The 13437-nt window shown below is 51.0% G+C and overlaps 1 protein-coding gene across 1 annotated transcript in view; it reads left to right on the top strand.

Moving 5' to 3' along the window:
* Positions 1-13437, top strand: part of WNK3 (WNK lysine deficient protein kinase 3) — a 194566-nt gene that overhangs the window by 37189 nt on the left and 143940 nt on the right. The window lies entirely within an intron of this gene.

The following is a 13437-nucleotide window of genomic DNA, read 5'->3' as shown; positions in this document are numbered from 1 at the left end:
TTCTTATAACTGCTTTACCAGGTTTGTGTCGGCTGGGACTGCTGGGGGCATATACATCACAGGAGACGCTGGGGGCATATACATCACAGGAGACGCTGGGGGCATATACATCACAGGAGACGCTGGGGGCATATACATCACAGGAGACGCTGGGGGCATATACATCACAGGAGACGCTGGGAGCATATACATCACAGGGCAAGCTGGGGGCATATACATCGCTGGGCAAGCTGGGGGCATATACATCGCTGGGCAAGCTGGGGGGCATATACATCGCTGGGCAAGCTGGGGGGCATATACATCGCTGGGCAAGCTGGGGGGCATGTACATCGCTGGGCAAGCTGGGGGGCATGTACATCGCTGGGCAAGCTGGGGGGCATGTACATCGCTGGGCAAGCTGGGGGGCATGTACATCGCTGGGCAAGCTGGGGGGCATGTACATCGCTGGGCAAGCTGGGGGGCACGTACATCGCTGGGCAAGCTGGGGGGCACGTACATCGCTGGGCAAGCTGGGGGGCACGTACATCGCTGGGCAAGCTGGGGGGCACGTACATCGCTGGGCAAGCTGGGGGGCACGTACATCGCTGGGCAAGCTGGGGGGCACGTACATCGCTGGGCAAGCTGGGGGGCACGTACATCGCTGGGCAAGCTGGGGGGCACGTACATCGCTGGGCAAGCTGGGGGGCACGTACATCGCTGGGCAAGCTGGGGGGCATGTACATCGCTGGGCAAGCTGGGGGGCATGTACATCGCTGGGCAAGCTGGGGGGCATGTACATCGCTGGGCAAGCTGGGGGGCACGTACATCGCTGGGCAAGCTGGGGGGCACGTACATCGCTGGGCAAGCTGGGGGGCACGTACATCGCTGGGCAAGCTGGGGGGCACGTACATCGCTGGGGGTATATACAGCACTTGGGGGGCACACAGAGGTCTGGGGAGGCGGCAGGGGAGGGGGGGCACACAGAGGCCTGGGGAGGCGGCAGGGGAGGGGGGGGCACACAGAGGCCTGGGGAGGCGGCAGAGGAAGCCGCTCCTCTTCTATGGGACGAGAGCGCATTGCAGGCTTACCCTGCCCACAAAGTAGGTCATCATGCTGGTATGCTGGCATTGTAGGTCCTCACGCTGGCATTGACCAGAATGAGGACATAATCCTCCAGTGTATGCATGGTTGAGCCTAGAATGTATGGGCTCCTTACAGGTCGGTGGGCATGCATTGACTACATTGTTGAAAGGGCCAGCAGCATGCTGCTGCCGACCGAGCTGTGGTCCTTAGGAATCTGCCCGGACCTGCAGAAAAGGTAATCGTGGGATGTATGTGGTCCATGTGCCCGAGGTTCCCCACCTTTGGTATAGATGATAATTTATTAGGGGGTCTGAGCGCTGGTAAACTTACTAGGATGTGGAGTTTTGAATCGCTCGCTTGTAATTGCAGATATGTATGTTTGACGCTATAACACTGAAGAACATAGATTGGTAAGCCGGCGGGTCCAAAGTGTCTTCGATCAAAATCCCAGGGGGTCCACACACCTTCCCCAAACCCGCTCCCATTGATTGACGGGTCTCTTCTTATAGGTGAGTATAGGGAGAAACCTTTGAGTCTAGAGGAGAGGGGTGTGGAGAAGCCGCTGGGGGCCGGACTAGTCATCTGAGACATGGTCATATTCATGAGGATGGGGTCTGGAGATGGTGGATCGTGCAAGCTCTTTCCTGCTCCATTCACAGTCTTTGGGATTGATGCCGGTGACCAAGTACAGCATCTACCATCTCCGTCAATCCCATAGACTTGGAAGGAATGGAAGCTAAATAAACACTCCTCCAAAACAGGAACCTGTACCCACATTCTTGTGACCAGTGGGGGGTCCCCAGCAGTCAGCAAGTGATGTACAGGGGTCTGCACTCCCCTGTGGATGCAAGGATCTATATACAAAGCATCTAGAGTAAAAGTGGGATTTTATTAAGATGACCTAGATCTGTATTTATTTCCCCGCACACCATTATATTCAGAAAGTGGAAATGTCAGCAAGGACTGATAGGAATACAGGATCATAAATGCTAAAAAAACAAAAAACAAAGTCTACATAAAAGCAGTGACGTACTGGAGATATAAAGTAGCCATCGTAATTATTAGAAGCCGCTCCAATAATATTTATTCTTCAATTAATCGACCGCTGAGGATAAACCCCCAAGTGTTTCCTGTTTATAGATGTATTATAAGCTCATTTCCCATGTATACACTACGGCCGTGCTAGGCCATTCCCAGGAGGCTGGTGGTTTCTTGGTGGGGGAAGGAATGACTAGATTTTGAGTAGGGGATCATTTCAATTTTTGATTTCTGTGGCTTTTTCTTTTAAAAGGAATTGTCTCATTCACATTTTTGCAGATCGTGGCTCCTAGATTAAGACCCTGATGTATTTTGTCAGCACAGAGATAGGCCACAAGGAGCATCTCTTGCACAGGAGGATCCGTCCTACGGAGAACAGTAGCCACTTTGTAATGCATCATTTCCCCTGTGGTGGCGCCGTAGGCGAAGTGAACGCTTTCCTCCGGGTTCCTCCACTTTAACCTGCCGGAGCGAGGGTTTAGAGCGTTCTCCGAGCCGCGAGGTTTAGGGAACGTGTTTAAATAGATGACAGATTTAGGAACCAAATAAAACCGCTTTTGGCGCCGCCCCAAGAAATTTACAGCCGAGTCGGGTGCGGGAGCGCGAGGATTATATCCAGAATTAGAGTACATTAGCATTAGTAAAGGATGCCAGTGATTATCCGCAGCTAAACATTGAAGTGAGGCGTTTATAGCGCACTGTATATATACGAGGTATATGGTATATAAATGAGCAGATCGTCGTCTGGGCTTCGTTAATGAGCTGCAGACTCCTTTTTATTGCTGTAGAAGAAGTTGTGAATTCTGAGCAAATCTGACCCAGAACTAAAAAGAAGGGATCACCAGCAAGGGTCAGGAAGGAGCGAGGAAAAGTCAATGGCCTTGCTTGAGATCAGGCGATTGTAATATGGTGGCGATTCACCTGCTGCTGATCGTATTTTTTATTTTATAAGACGCACCCCAAATTTGAGGGAGGGAAATAGGAAAAAAGTAATTTTTACTGTTAAAGGGAACCGGTCACCAGAATTTTCGGTATTAGGCCAGAATCACACTTGCTAGTGCCTTGCGTTTAACTCGCGCGAGTCTCTCATGGTAGAACCCGGCCTGGCCGCACTCTCCCCTAACAGGAGCGAGTCGGTTGCATGTATCTCTATGCAGCTCAGACGCTCCTGTATGCGTAGTGTGCGGCCATGCCGGGTTCTACCATGAGAGACTCGCGCGAGTTACACACGAGACACTAGCAAGTGTGATTCTGGCCTTAAACTAAAAGAATCCCCTTCTGCAGCTCCTGGGCTGCATTCTAGAAAGGTTCATTATGCTCCTGGCCCCCCTTTCAAACCTAAATAACAACTTTATAAAATACTAGCTGTACTACCCGGCTTCGCCCGGGTTAATAACTGCTGTTAACAAAATAGAATGTAATAACATTCCCGGGAAAGAATGTATTAACGCCCGGGATAGTAACTGTCTCTCTGTTTCTCTCCCATTCTCTGTCTGTCTCCCCCTCTGTATATATCTCTGTCTCTCTCTCTTTGTCTGTCTTTCTTTCCCTGTCTGTCTCTCAGGGCTGTGGAGTCGGTAAGCCAAACCTTCGACTCCGACTCCGACTCCGACTCCTCAAATTCTCTTGCACAGACTCCGACTCCGGCTCCGACTCCGGCTCCGACTCCGGCTCCTACATATATTGCTTATAGTTAGGTGAAAAATTTATTGTAGTACATGAATATGTGTATGTGAACATCAGACATTTAATAATTTTTATGATACAATAATCAAGATATTTGGATAGAACATAAAATATATTTATTGGAATACAACTTTAGAACACAAAAAACTGTAATAAATTGTAAATATGTAATACACTATGTAATATACAGTAGATTACATATATATCTTGTGTGTGTATATACACTGTATATATATATATATATATTATATATATTACATATTTACAATTTATTAGTTTTTTGTGTTCTAAAGTTGTATTCCAATAAATATTTTATGTTCTATCCAAATATCTTGATTATTGTATCATAAAAACAATTAAATGTCTGATGTTCACATTGTACTACAATAAATTTTTCACTTAAATATAAGCATTATACTAAATGTTGTTATTTAGTAAAATATTCAGCACATTCTGCATTGCACTCCTGTCCCCAATTTATTATATATTTTAGGAGTCGGAGTCGGTGCATTTTATACCGACTCCGACTCCGACTCCGACTCCACCAAAATGAGCTCCGACTCCGACTCCACGACTCCGACTCCGACTCCACAGCCCTGCTGTCTCTGACTGTCTGTCTCTTTCTCCATCTGTCTCAATCTCTTTCCCTGTCTGTCTATCTCTGTCACTTTCCCTGTCTGTCGCTTTCCCTCTCTTTCCCTGTCTCTCTCTTTCCCTGTCTTTGCCTGTCTCTGTCTCTGTCTCTTTGCCGGTCTCTGTCTCTTTGCCGGTCTCTGTCTCTTTGCCGGTCTCTGTCTCTTTGCCGGTCTCTGTCTCTTTGCCGGTCTCTGTCTCTTTGCCGGTCTCTGTCTCTTTGCCGGTCTCTGTCTCTTTGCCGGTCTCTGTCTCTTTGCCGGTCTCTGTCTCTTTGCCGGTCTCTGTCTCTTTGCCGGTCTCTGTCTCTTTGCCGGTCTCTGTCTCTTTGCCGGTCTCTGTCTCTTTGCCGGTCTCTGTCTCTTTGCCGGTCTCTGTCTCTTTGCCGGTCTCTGTCTCTTTGCCGGTCTCTGTCTCTTTGCCGGTCTCTGTCTCTTTGCCGGTCTCTGTCTCTTTGCCGGTCTCTGTCTCTTTGCCGGTCTCTGTCTGTTTCTTTGCCCGTCTCTGTCTGCATTGTGACACGCCAACATTCCATATAAGGGCGTGGCTGCGCATTCTTCTGAAGTTCTGGCTGCACTGTGGCTCCCAGCTCCATTCGCTTTAATGGAGGCAGGTTATTTGTTGAATAACTGTAAAGCGCGGGGTTAAAATTTCCCCTCAAAACATAGCCTATGACGCTCTCAAAGTCCAGAAGTGTGAGTGTGCAAAATTTTGTGGCTGTAGCTGCGACTGTGCAGATGCCGATCACGGACACGCGCATGCACACGCACATGCACACGCGCATACGCGCATGCATGCATACACGCATGCATACACGCATGCATACACACACACACGCATGCATACACACACACGCATGCATACACACACACGCATGCATACACACACACGCATGCATACACACACACGCATGCATACACACACACACGCATGCATACACACACACACGCATGCATACACACACACACGCATGCATACACACACACACGCATGCATACACACACACGCATGCATACACACACACGCATGCATACACACACACGCATGCATACACACACACGCATGCATACACACACACGCATGCATACACACACACACGCATGCATACACACACACACGCATGCATACACACACACGCATGCATACACACACACACGCATGCATACACACACACGCATGCATACACACACACACACGCATGCATACACACACACTCATGCACACACACACGTATGCACACACACACGCACGCATACACACACGCACGCATACACACACGCACGCATACACACACACGCACGCATACACACACACGCACGCATACACACACACGCACGCATACACACACACGCATACACACACACACACACACACATGCATACACACACACACACATGCATACACACACACACGCATACACACACACACACGCATGCATACACACACACACACTCATGCATACACACACACACACACACACACTCATGCACACACATTCAGCTTTATATATTAGATTACCTTTTTGCTATGGTAATGAGGTTTGCTGGCCCTGGGGGCTGGCTGTATTTTGTCTGTTATCCCCCCTCTTGCTGCTGTTCGCCATCCCCCAGTGTTCATTTACATAGATGAGGTCGCCGCCCTCATCTTCCGCAGTGCTCCGGGAGTCTTGCGCATGCACAGTGGCACTATTGCGGGACTGAGTACTGTTTTCAATACTCGAGCGCCAGTGATGTTATTGCGCAGGTGCGAGATTATGGGCGGGTACCTGGATGACGCTGGTGATGACATTCACACTGCCGCCCGTAATCTCGCGCCTGCGCTATAACATCACCGGCGCTCGCGTTTTGAAAACAGTACTCAGTCCGCGATAGTGCCACTGTACATGCGCGAGACTCCCGGAGCACTGCGGAAGATGAGAGCGGCGGCTTCATCTATGTAAATTAACACTGAGTGTCAGCGGAGTGTCAGCGGAGTGTCAGCGGAGTGTCAGCGGAGTGTCAGCGGAGTGTCAGCGGAGTGTCAGCGGAGTGTCAGCGGAGTGTCAGCGGAGTGTCAGCGGAGTGTCAGCGGAGTGTCAGCGGAGTGTCAGCGGAGTGTCAGCGGAGTGTCAGCGGAGTGTCAGCGGTACTGCGGGCTCGTGGGGTGTCGCGGCTGCAGGAGCCATTGATATGCTGCGGGCTTGTGGGCTCCATTGAATCACCGGCGCTTGATGCGATGGACTTCAAGAAAATGACTGCAGAGACAGCGCATGCGCATATTGGCTTCCGTGGCCATTTTCTTGAAGTCCATATCGTCAACCACTGGCAATTCAAAGCAGATCAATGGCGATGGACTTCAAGAAAATGGCCGCAGAGGCAGTGCATGTGCAGATTGGCCTCCGCGGCCATTTTCTTGAAGTCCATCGCGTCAACCACCAGCAGATCAATTGTGTCCGCCGCCGCGACACCCCACGGACCTTCCATATCGCCAACCCTCCTGAGCTGCTCCACTGCAGTGACCCCCCTTCTAGCCCTCTGTATCGTTGACCCTGAACCACCACTGTTTCCCCAGTAAGCCATATGTGGTTTTTAAGACGCACCCCATTTTCCCCCCCCAGTTTTGGGGATAAAAAAAGTGCGTCTTACAAATGGGAAAATGCGGTATTTCTTTTCCAACCCTTACACATTACAAAAGTCTCCTGACTTTCTCAGTAAACACTTTACTTTCCCATAAAGTAACAATTCAGTAGCACATTGTGCACCCTGCATTGTTCCATGTGTTTTGTTTTTCCTGGAAATGTACGAATAAATTGGAAACATTTGTTCCCATTCTCCTTGTGTGCGGTCAGTGGGCAAGGGGAACACTAAGGCTATGTGCGCATGCTGAGGATTTGGTGCAGGAATTTTCTGCACCTTCTGGAAGAAAAAACACACAAAACACGTGTTTTTGGTGGGGTTTTTTCCTTTTTTTTTTTTTTTTTTTTTTTTTTTTCCCATGTGTTTTTTCATAATGAAGTCAATGACTGAAAAACGCACCAAGAATTGACACTCTGCAAATTATTTTCTGCACCAAATCTGCAAGGAAAACTAAGCAACATGTGCACAGCTCTTCAGAACCTCTCATTGGCTTTGCTGGGATAAGGATTAATGGGCAGATTTGGGCTACAATCTGCATCAAAAACTCCGGTCACACAGCCTGAGGCTGCATCACATGTCCGTGTAAGGTCGGCAATTTCGATGATCGGTCACAAGACCTGGACGTCATTCTCTAAAGCTTATATGAGGCTCTTGAGTTCAGAATCAGGAGACCCTGTGCCCGGTCCAGAAGTCGCTGGCACCCAGATGCCCTTTTATTGTATACATTTCCAGGAGGAGTAATAGGCTAAGGCCTAAGACACACGGCGAGAAAAACGGAGCGAGTGGAATGCGATAATTGCATTCCACTCGGACCAGTGTTACTTTATGCGGTAGCTCCCATGAGCGATTATTTTCTCAGCCCTAATTGGACCAAGAAAATAGTTGCAGTATGCCGCGAGTGGATTGCGATCCTGTTCCACTCGCACCCATACAAGTCTATGGGGCGAGAGAAACATCGCTTTGCTCTTGCGTTACACTAGTGTAAGGCTACGTTCACACATCAGGTTTTTGGCATCTGGCACAATCCGGCGTGTGCCTGATGCAACGGATCCAGCGCAGAATATGCAAAAACGGATGCGCCTGATCCTTTTTTTTTTTTTTATATGCATCCGGTATACCTGATCCGTCAAAAAACTGATCCGGCGCATCCGTTTTTTTGCATCAGTTCTGGGTTTTTTTGCTGAATCCGTTTTTTTTTCAATAAATTGGAGCATGCACAACAGTTTTTAAAAAAAAAAAACAGATCCGACGGCCGCATCCGTTTTTTGCCGGATCCGGTGTCCATAGGCTTTCATTGTAAATCACGCCGTATCACGCCACATCAGAGACAAAAAACGTTCAATGAGACGTTCCATCCGGCCGCCACATTGAGTAATTACCCCGGATCCGTCAAAAGCTGGATGCAACCCAAGACCATCAGGCACAATCCGGCGCTAATACAAATCAATGGGGATAAAACGGATCCGGCGCCGGATCAGTTTTATCCCGGATTGTGCCTGATGGGAAAAAAACTGATGTGTGAACGTAGCCTAACGTGACAGCAGTGCGATTCTCTGATCTGCCGGCAACGGAGGAGCTAGGGAGATAAATCCCTCCCTCTCCTCCGCTGCGCCGCCCCCCCCTCCGCAGGTCTGATTGGACCAGAGTCACATGACACTCGGCTCCCGCTGTGCTGCGACCGTGTGTCAAGTGTCATGCGAGCACTCGTACAAATCCCCGTGAGTCATCGAGCAAAAAGGCCCTGTGCAGTTTTTGTTCCTTTTTTTTTTGGGGTACAGTTTGTTGCCCAAATCTGCAGGTCTATTCTTGTCCCAACAAAGTCTGAGAAATCAAAAATACTGTGCGCATGCTGTTTTTTTTTTTTTTTTTTTTTAAAGTAAGAGTTGGCTTTCTTTTGGACAACATCTTAATTTCCTTAAAAAAAAAAATCAAATCTTTTATTTTTATATAGCGCTAACATATTCCGCAGCGCTTTACATACAACAGGAACACTGTCCCCATTGGGGTCACAATCTGTATGTCTTTGGAGTGTGGGAGGAAACCGGAGTACCCGGGGGAAACCCACGCAAACACGGGGAGAACATACAAACTCCTTGCAGATGGCATCCTTGGTGGGATTTGAACCCAGGACCCCAGCGTTGCAAGACTGCAGTGCTAACCACTGAGCCACTGTGCCGCCCAACGAGTCCTCTTGCTTGATGCTCTCGCCTTTCAGACAGGTCTTTTATTTGTGGTCTTCACGTTCACACGTAGTCTCAAGTGTTCCAGGTCCGTCTTGGTCTGTGCATGCAGACTGTCCAGACACCAACCTCTGGAGATCGCTCTGTAACCGGAGGAATCGACCTGTTTCCCAAACAAGTCCCCCGGGCCCTCTCCTATCGATCACTGGTGTGCGCCTCCTCTGCGTGTGCACGGTACTTACAAGTAAATTACATGCTTTTTGTGTAGAGCGGATGCTCGCGTCTGCCCGGCTGTGGTTACCCCCGAGTGTAGTAACACTTCTACCTTACCTTTTTATGATTCCTGTAACATACCGTTGTCAAAAAAAAAATCTGCAATCCTCCCACCATAGTTGTGAATGTTTGCGGCCTCTGTTCTCTCTTCCCCGAGGCCTCGTGGTGCCGCAGATATTTTTAGTTGTTAGATTTATCTGTCAGCCGTGTAGAGAGCTTCGCTCCGGCCGCTCTTAAGGGCTAATTTATTAATGCTCACATACCTCTCCGGCTGACGTGATCTGGATCCAGTCCCATAGGCTGACGTGCGAAATCTGAAGGCATTCTTTATTCAGTAGGATTAAAGATTGTTTTATGACTTGGTAATTGAAAGCAATTTTTTATTCAGGAGGATTAAATATGAGTTTACAACTTTAGTTCGCTTTCGCGCTCTGTTTTGGACTCTCGCTCGCTTTCGCGCTCTGTTTTGGACTCTCGCTCGCTTTCGCGCTCTGTTTTGGGCTCTCGCTCGCTTTCGCGCTCTGTTTTGGACTCTCGCTCGCTTTCGCGCTCTGTTTTGGGCTCTCGCTCGCTTTCGCGCTCTGTTTTGGACTCTCGCTCGCTTTCGCGCTCTGTTTTGGACTCTCGCTCGCTTTTGCGCTCTGTTTTGGACTCTCGCTCGCTTTTGCGCTCTGTTTTGGACTCTCGCTCGCTTTCGCGCTCTGTTTTGGACTCTCGCTCGCTTTCGCGCTCTGTTTTGGACTCTCGCTCGCTTTCGCGCTCTGTTTTGGACTCTCGCTCGCTTTCGCGCTCTGTTTTGGACTCTCGCTTGCTTTCGCGCTCTGTTTTGGACTCTCGCTCGCTTTCGTGCTCTGTTGCTCACTTTCGCGCTCTGTTGCTCGCTCGCTTTCGCGCTCTGTTGCTCGCTCGCTTTCGCGCTCTGTTGCTTGCTCGCTTTCGCGCTCTGTTTTGGACTCTCGCTCGCTTTCGCGCTCTGTTTTGGACTCTCGCTTGCTTTCGCGCTCTGTTTTGGACTCTCGCTCGCTTTCGTGCTCTGTTGCTCACTTTCGTGCTCTGTTGCTCACTTTCGTGCTCTGTTGCTCACTTTCGCGCTCTGTTGCTCGCTCGCTTTCGCGCTCTGTTGCTCGCTCGCTTTCGCGCTCTGTTGCTCGCTCGCTTTCGCGCTCTGTTTTGGACTCTCGCTCGCTTTCACGCTCTGTTGCTCACTTTCGCGCTCTGTTGCTCGCTCGCTTTCGCGCTCTGTTTTGGACTCTCGCTCGCTTTCGCGCTCTGTTTTGGACTCTCGCTCGCTTTCGCGCTCTGTTTTGGACTCTCGCTCGCTTTCGTGCTCTGTTGCTCACTTTCGCGCTCTGTTGCTCGCTCGCTTTCGCGCTCTGTTGCTCGCTCGCTTTCGCGCTCTGTTTTGGACTCTCGCTCGCTTTCACGCTCTGTTGCTCACTTTCGCGCTCTGTTGCTCGCTCGCTTTCGCGCTCTGTTGCTCGCTCGCTTTCGCGCTCTGTTTTGGACTCTCGCTCGCTTTCACGCTCTGTTGCTCACTTTTGCGCTCTGTTGCTCGCTCGCTTTCGCGCTCTGTTTTGGACTCTCGCTCGCTTTCGCGCTCTGTTTTGGACTCTCGCTCGCTTTCGCGCTCTGTTTTGGACTCTCGCTCGCTTTCGCGCTCTGTTTTGGACTCTCGCTCGCTTTCGCGCTCTGTTTTGGACTCTCGCTCGCTTTCGCGCTCTGTTTTGGACTCTCGCTCGCTTTCGCGCTCTGTTTTGGACTCTCGCTCGCTTTCGCGCTCTGTTTTGGACTCTCGCTCGCTTTCGCGCTCTGTTTTGGACTCTCGCTCGCTTTCGCGCTCTGTTTTGGACTCTCGCTCGCTTTCGCGCTCTGTTGCTCACTTTCGCGCTCTGTTGCTCGCTCGCTTTCGCGCTCTGTTGCTCGCTCGCTTTCGCGCTCTGTTTTGGACTCTCGCTCGCTTTCGTGCTCTGTTGCTCACTTTCGCGCTCTGTTGCTCGCTCGCTTTCGCGCTCTGTTGCTCGCTCGCTTTCGCGCTCTGTTTTGGACTCTCGCTTGCTTTCGCGCTCTGTTTTGGACTCTCGCTCGCTTTCGCGCTCTGTTTTGGACTCTCGCTTGCTTTCGCGCTCTGTTTTGGACTCTCGCTCGCTTTCGCGCTCTGTTTTGGACTCTCGCTCGCTTTCGTGCTCTGTTGCTCACTTTCGCGCTCTGTTGCTCGCTCGCTTTCGCGCTCTGTTGCTCGCTCGCTTTCGCGCTCTGTTTTGGACTCTCGCTCGCTTTCACGCTCTGTTGCTCACTTTCGCGCTCTGTTGCTCGCTCGCTTTCGCGCTCTGTTTTGGACTCTCGCTCGCTTTCGCGCTCTGTTTTGGACTCTCGCTCGCTTTCGCGCTCTGTTTTGGACTCTCGCTCGCTTTCGCGCTCTGTTTTGGACTCTCGCTCGCTTTTGCGCTCTGTTTTGGACTCTCGCTCGCTTTTGCGCTCTGTTTTGGACTCTCGCTCGCTTTCGCGCTCTGTTTTGGACTCTCGCTCGCTTTCGCGCTCTGTTTTGGACTCTCGCTCGCTTTCGCGCTCTGTTTTGGACTCTCGCTCGCTTTCGCGCTCTGTTTTGGACTCTCGCTTGCTTTCGCGCTCTGTTTTGGACTCTCGCTCGCTTTCGTGCTCTGTTGCTCACTTTCGCGCTCTGTTGCTCGCTCGCTTTCGCGCTCTGTTGCTCGCTCGCTTTCGCGCTCTGTTGCTTGCTCGCTTTCGCGCTCTGTTTTGGACTCTCGCTCGCTTTCGCGCTCTGTTTTGGACTCTCGCTTGCTTTCGCGCTCTGTTTTGGACTCTCGCTCGCTTTCGTGCTCTGTTGCTCACTTTCGTGCTCTGTTGCTCACTTTCGTGCTCTGTTGCTCACTTTCGCGCTCTGTTGCTCGCTCGCTTTCGCGCTCTGTTGCTCGCTTGCTTTCGCGCTCTGTTTTGGACTCTCGCTCGCTTTCACGCTCTGTTGCTCACTTTCGCGCTCTGTTGCTCGCTCGCTTTCGCGCTCTGTTTTGGACTCTCGCTCGCTTTCGCGCTCTGTTTTGGACTCTCGCTCGCTTTCGCGCTCTGTTTTGGACTCTCGCTCGCTTTCGTGCTCTGTTGCTCACTTTCGCGCTCTGTTGCTCGCTCGCTTTCGCGCTCTGTTGCTCGCTCGCTTTCGCGCTCTGTTTTGGACTCTCGCTCGCTTTCACGCTCTGTTGCTCACTTTCGCGCTCTGTTGCTCGCTCGCTTTCGCGCTCTGTTGCTCGCTCGCTTTCGCGCTCTGTTTTGGACTCTCGCTCGCTTTCACGCTCTGTTGCTCACTTTTGCGCTCTGTTGCTCGCTCGCTTTCGCGCTCTGTTTTGGACTCTCGCTCGCTTTCGCGCTCTGTTTTGGACTCTCGCTCGCTTTCGCGCTCTGTTTTGGACTCTCGCTCGCTTTCGCGCTCTGTTTTGGACTCTCGCTCGCTTTCGCGCTCTGTTTTGGACTCTCGCTCGCTTTCGCGCTCTGTTTTGGACTCTCGCTCGCTTTCGCGCTCTGTTTTGGACTCTCGCTCGCTTTCGCGCTCTGTTTTGGACTCTCGCTCGCTTTCGCGCTCTGTTTTGGACTCTCGCTCGCTTTCGCGCTCTGTTGCTCACTTTCGCGCTCTGTTGCTCGCTCGCTTTCGCGCTCTGTTGCTCGCTCGCTTTCGCGCTCTGTTTTGGACTCTCGCTCGCTTTCGTGCTCTGTTGCTCACTTTCGCGCTCTGTTGCTCGCTCGCTTTCGCGCTCTGTTGCTCGCTCGCTTTCGCGCTCTGTTGCTCGCTCGCTTTCGCGCTCTGTTTTGGACTCTCGCTTGCTTTCGCGCTCTGTTTTGGACTCTCGCTCGCTTTCGCGCTCTGTTTTGGACTCTCGCTCGCTTTCGCGCTCTGTTTTGGACTCTCGCTCGCTTTCGCGCTCTGTTTTGGACTCTCGCTC

The sequence above is a fragment of the Anomaloglossus baeobatrachus genome, chromosome 9 (genome assembly GCF_048569485.1).
Source record: "Anomaloglossus baeobatrachus isolate aAnoBae1 chromosome 9, aAnoBae1.hap1, whole genome shotgun sequence".
Lineage (NCBI taxonomy): Eukaryota > Metazoa > Chordata > Amphibia > Anura > Aromobatidae > Anomaloglossus > Anomaloglossus baeobatrachus.
The sequence above is the reverse complement of the archived record's forward strand: the minus strand, read 5'-3'. Positions and strand labels throughout refer to the sequence as shown.